This window comes from Trachymyrmex cornetzi, unplaced genomic scaffold, assembly GCF_001594075.2.
Source record: "Trachymyrmex cornetzi isolate Tcor2-1 unplaced genomic scaffold, Tcor1.1 scaffold59, whole genome shotgun sequence".
Classification (NCBI taxonomy): Eukaryota; Metazoa; Arthropoda; class Insecta; order Hymenoptera; family Formicidae; genus Trachymyrmex; species Trachymyrmex cornetzi.
The window spans coordinates 597478-603021 of NW_017299903.1; the positions used below are offsets into that span (position 1 = coordinate 597478).

General features: G+C 38.1%; 1 protein-coding gene across 1 annotated transcript in view; it reads left to right on the forward strand.

The window, feature by feature from the left end:
- Positions 1-2776: 2776 nt before the first annotated feature.
- The window catches only part of Hr4 (nuclear hormone receptor 4), a 143127-nt gene continuing 140359 nt past the window's right edge, over positions 2777-5544 (forward strand). The window contains exon 1 of the mRNA XM_018515708.1: positions 2777-3158. The gene's annotated coding sequence lies outside the window, so the exon portion shown is untranslated. The remainder of the gene's footprint in view (positions 3159-5544) is intronic.

Below are 5544 nucleotides of genomic sequence, written 5' to 3' on the forward strand. Positions count from 1 at the left end.
GGAAGCGGCTGGTCCCGCTAGAGGCAGTATAAGCAGACGTCTTATCCGTCCGCATGTATATATGCATCTGTGTACATACATGTGCGTGTGCGTGCGTGCATGACCTACGACAACCTGCCGCTCGATTTCGGCGCACCACCCAAGTGTGACGTTCGCACACCGACCCGGCCAAATCCCCTGTTCCACTTTTTCCACGGAGGTCACGGAGTACCGCGCATCAATTCGGAAGGTCGGTCAAGTAGGGGGTGGTGCACGAGGTGAAGCCTGAAGCAAGGAAAAGCGTTTAAATCGCTGATGCTGGAGAGGAAAGGCGCGAGAAATCGGACATTTCTAGAATTGTCGTCTGCGGACGAGGATGTTGCCCCCGACACGCGATCGTCGTCCCGCGGTATTTTAACTTCTCCCAAGGCTCATTATTAAAGGAGAATCCTCGGAGAGGTTCCCGCGCGAGAACGCGACATTGCAGGTCTATGCGCGAATGTCGATTATTCGATCGATGAGCGAAATCCATCGACAATTAATTAGCGAATCGGAAATCGTCGCCGTGTCTTCTTTGCATCGCAGGTACCGCAACCAAATTTTGGACATTCATTCAAGATAGAGAACGAATCGATTGCTACTTATTGTTAGTCGCGGTAGGAAAATACTCGCGTCGCGTCGCGGTTGGTTCGCTCGCGTCGCTCTCGGAGAGAAAGTACGCGAACTCTCGAACCGGAAGTGCCATCGAGCAAGAATATTCAACGCCGCGATTCTTTCTCTCTCTCTCTCTCTCTCTCTCTCTCTCTCTCTCTCTCTCTCTCCGTCCCTTAAGCCTCTATTGCGTGATCTTTCTCTTTTGCTACCACATTTACGTAAACCTCACCGAATACTCAAAGAACAATACGCCATGTGCATTTAGATTATAGATTGTGGACTAACCACTATGATGTGTGGACTAATACCCCTGCGCATCGTTAAATCGACGGTGTATGATGTCGTCCAGACGCACCCCAGCAACGTGACTGCAGCTATCGCCGACCCACCGCCATTCCGATCTCAAAACGGAAACACTGCCAATTAACAGCGAATCTAAGCACGCTGATCGAAAGCTCCTGCCTTGCCCGCCGCGCTGCCGCGTGATTTCTTCTTCCCACGAATAAGCTCGACGACCACGGCCAAAGTCACACGCGGATCCTTTCCGGGTCGGGCATGCGCGACGGGCCGCGTGTTCCCGAAACAGCGCGCGAGTCCAACGAAAGAAGATACCGGAAGAGACCACGGTGATGAACATGAACACTATTTTGTCACACAAAACACTGCCGCTTCCGAATTTAACGAATCACTGCCATTTTTCAAAGGAAAAACAAACAGAACTGATCTATCAATCGCGGCCAATTTGCACTTATGTACCTATATATATGAGAAAGCAAGAGACATCGATTATTTTGACATTAAAATATGACTGTTGTGAAACCGAGCCATGCTTAGTGATTTTGATTATTTATTTGGTATTTAAGAAAACGATTTCAAAAATTGTCTATTAGACGAGCAGTTTAGTAACCGTGATCAAGTATATGTGATTTCCTGTTAAACAAGTTGTGTATTTAAATAAAAGGGTGATTGTGTTATCTATAATCATTGTTCGATTGCGACTGCCATTTTGATCTACGCACATACGCAATCGAATAATTACGCATATATATAATCATACAGCGGAGGATCCATGCACAATACGTGTGCCCTAAATGTAATCGCAAGAAATTTTATGATAAGGGAAGAAAAAAAGAAAATAATTTACGAGCCTTGGCAAATTTCGGTTATCGATATTTTGTTATATTCGAATGCAGACCTGGAAAAAATGAAATCTTGCGAAGCATTACGAGAGATTCATAAACAGCGAATAAAAAAAAATTAGCCTCAAACAAATGACGGCGATCGCAGAATTATTCTAAATTAACTAAATGATCATGCAGTATTATTGATCCATGGAAGGGACTCGTCGACGTGATAGAGATAACATTAATGTAATGAATTAAACGTTATCTGCACGAACTCGATATCGATTTGATATGAAGCGATCGAGTGCATGCCCGGCGAATCGGCTCTGCATTCCGCATTGATCGGTCTGAGACACTCTCGCGTCAAGTATTTCGAGGTTGTAAGGATCTTTATCTCTCTCGTAGAACTTGCATAGACAATGATCGCTGATTGAAATGGAAAGCAATGATAAATAGCATTTATACATAATAAAAATCAGATCGACGTGGAGAAAAGCCATTGACGAATCCTGGACGATCAAGTTTTCCACAGAATCACGATCGGTGATAACTTTTGTGCTTTACGAAGGTACTTCGCAAAGAAACGAAGAAAAAAACGACCGAGCGGACCAGCAAGGCAACCGTTATCTTTTTGTGATGTGAAGAAACCGAAAAGCAGGTGGCATAATAGACGAGCTATCGTTATTATTATTGGGACAAAAGATAACCTACTTACCGGTATACCTCGAGCACGTGTCCAATACTCGTTCCACTGCCTTTTCGTCTAGATGAGATCGTTTAAGCCGTCTGGAAAAAAGATAAATTATTTATAGATTATTTACATATCTCGACAGAGCCTAAACGTCCAGCGCAATTATCTTCTAAATATTTAGCTTCTAATATAACTTCGCGTTTGTTTTAAATAATATTTTATGATAATCTCATTCGACACGTAATTAATAAAAATTATAAAAACAAAAATAATAAGAGACTCGCGTTTCGGTAAGCACGAGTAAATTGTATTTTTAATGACTCGTAAAACTGGCAACGACGACGGCGGCGGCGACGGCGGTGATTACGAGGGTGGCGCATGGTGCCGGAAGTGTTGAACAAATGAGGAACAAGTGCGCGTGCAAGTGCCTGAGAAAACGGACCAGGCGGCGGAGACGCGTTTCCGACTGAAACGTCCGGTGCAGTCGGAGAAGGTGAGAATCTGTGCGTGTTGATGTGCGCGCGTGATATCAAAACACGTGGTGACGAGACGGATCATCGGCTCTCCGATATTAATCCGAGTCGTTTATCATCGATATCGCAGAGACCGTGTTTGTTCCGACGATCCCCCTCGTCGGTGCCGAATTTTGAGGAGATTCTGCGGTCGCAACTACCATTTTCATACTTCGGATGTCTTAAGCGGAAAAAGATGTAAGTCGTAAGGCGTAAGACAATGTAGGACGCAGTCGCATTCTGCACATAAGAATATTCTAGAATATAGATAGCGGTGTCAGATCCCACGTGTCAGGAATAGTAAACGTTGAACATAAAACAAGATTCGACGTTCTAAATGCTACAGGGATTATCAGTGACCCAACATTATAATGTATCTCTGTATAAAATATAATTAACCAATATTTACCGAGGTATATGAGTCATCATTAGAGAGCCAATTAAATGAGGTAATGAGATAATATTTCTAAAATAGCTTTACTTCTGTAACATGACATATGTTGCAAATTTAATTGAAATTCGTGCGGCATTTAACATGTTAATGATATTGCTGCTATCAGTATATAAATAAACATATTATTTTATTTTGTGATTTGTAATATAAAAAAGTGTATTATATTTATAAAATATCTTATTTTATTTTATATCAAATATCGTGCTATAAAGTTAACAGAATAATAATTTGTTGTTCCGTTTCTAGAATAAAATAAGGTCTTTAATATTATAAGAATTATTACAAATATGTAATAGATATGATATATAATCTCATATTACCAGCAGCCACTTTATCCACTTTTTTCATTTTTTTTTTAAAAGGTCACTTTTAATTACTTTTTTCAAATTTAGTCACCTTTTCCCCTTTTTTGACATTTATAAACTGAAAATGTTACAACATCGCGCTGGTGTGCCGAGGCATTACCCAGTGAGAAATGACAATGAAATTGATGTCGATTCGATGTCGATTCCATTATCATTTCTCACTGGGTTAGGTTATTTATAACATATTATTTATAACAAAAGCCATAAGGTGCGAGTCTTTAATGATTATCCCAGTCGAAAAGAAGATTACCGAAAAACTCAAGCCGAAAAGAATGTTCCGATACATGCATTTGTTAAGTATGTGCCATCACGGTGATTAACTTTGGGACCAATCGCAGAAAGAGTAATCGAACAATACCCGGTTTTATTGCATTTTTTTTTAAACAATGACAAAAAAAATCTTCAACGAAATTAAACGAAAACGGCAGAATTGTAAAAATCGTTAATGATTTGAAAAATTCTTTATGGTTGACGCTAAAAAGTTCGTTTCTATTCAACTTTCCAGCGTTGGCGGGTCAATTCTTATAATATGAAATTGATTTTGTGTATTTTTAATTGGCAAATTTTGTTTATTAAAATTCCAACATGTAAAGCGAAGAAAGTGAGATAAATGAATAAACATGAAATAATACTTTGAATATTTATTTAATATAATATGAGAAGATATTATATGAAATTTCTTTTTGAATTAAATTTACACATTCTGTCATCTATGTGTGATATTTATAATTAAACATATTGAACTTTAAATTCCAGAATAATTGACACAGTAATATACACGGCAGATATCTATTGTCTCCTCGCTACAGATTACAAAAGTTATAGGTTCGATATTTCTTGACGCTAAAAAACGAGCGTTTCAGTGTCGCATGAAAAGGCACCCTTAGAGCAGAAGTTATATTTGTATCCGAAAGTGCTCAGCTGTTCGAAAACTTTTGTAAAGTTTTTCAAAAGCAAGAGCTTTTAATTCATATCCTTTATGAAGAAATTAGAAATTTATTTACAATAATTCTGAATAAAATATGTAAGCCTGAGACAGTTAAACAATTTAACAAACTAAAAAATCCGTTTGATATCGAAAATATGCTTTCTATAAAGGATATTAAATGCTCTGATAAAATTGATGAGGTGTTTAAGAAATTGAGTGAAAGAGATGAGTTACAGTTCCGCTATAATGTTCAATAGCATTACAAAGCACCTGCTGAATATCTATTGTCAAAATCTATTTTAAAATTTGAGACAGCTAAACACTTTCGGTTTCTTCAACCTCATCAGTTAAAGAAACCTGAAATTAGTTTTGGTATCGTAAAAATCAATCAAATCCTTCTACTGGGGATTGCTGAGTCTCATCTCTTAAACGAATGGTCTATTTTTCAGCTTGAAAATATGCCCATTTTTACCCATGAGCGAACAGATCACTATTGGAAAAAGATATTTGATATAAAAGATTCAATGGGAGAGCCAAAGTTTCCATTAATAACGAAAATTGTGAAAGCTAGTTTTAGTATAACTTTCAGTTTTAGTCTCATACACGGTAGTGTTGACGTAGAGAGACGTTTAAGTGATTCTAATAATCAATTGACAGAAGAAAGAGCCTCAATGTCAATAAAGACACTCAACGGCAGAATGATAATTAAAGATGCTCTAAAAAAAATATAACAAGCCCGCACTGAAAAAAATGTTATTCATAATATCAATGAATGACATTTACTGACTTTAAATTCATTGATATAATGAACTTTTAATAGATATTATGAATATTTTA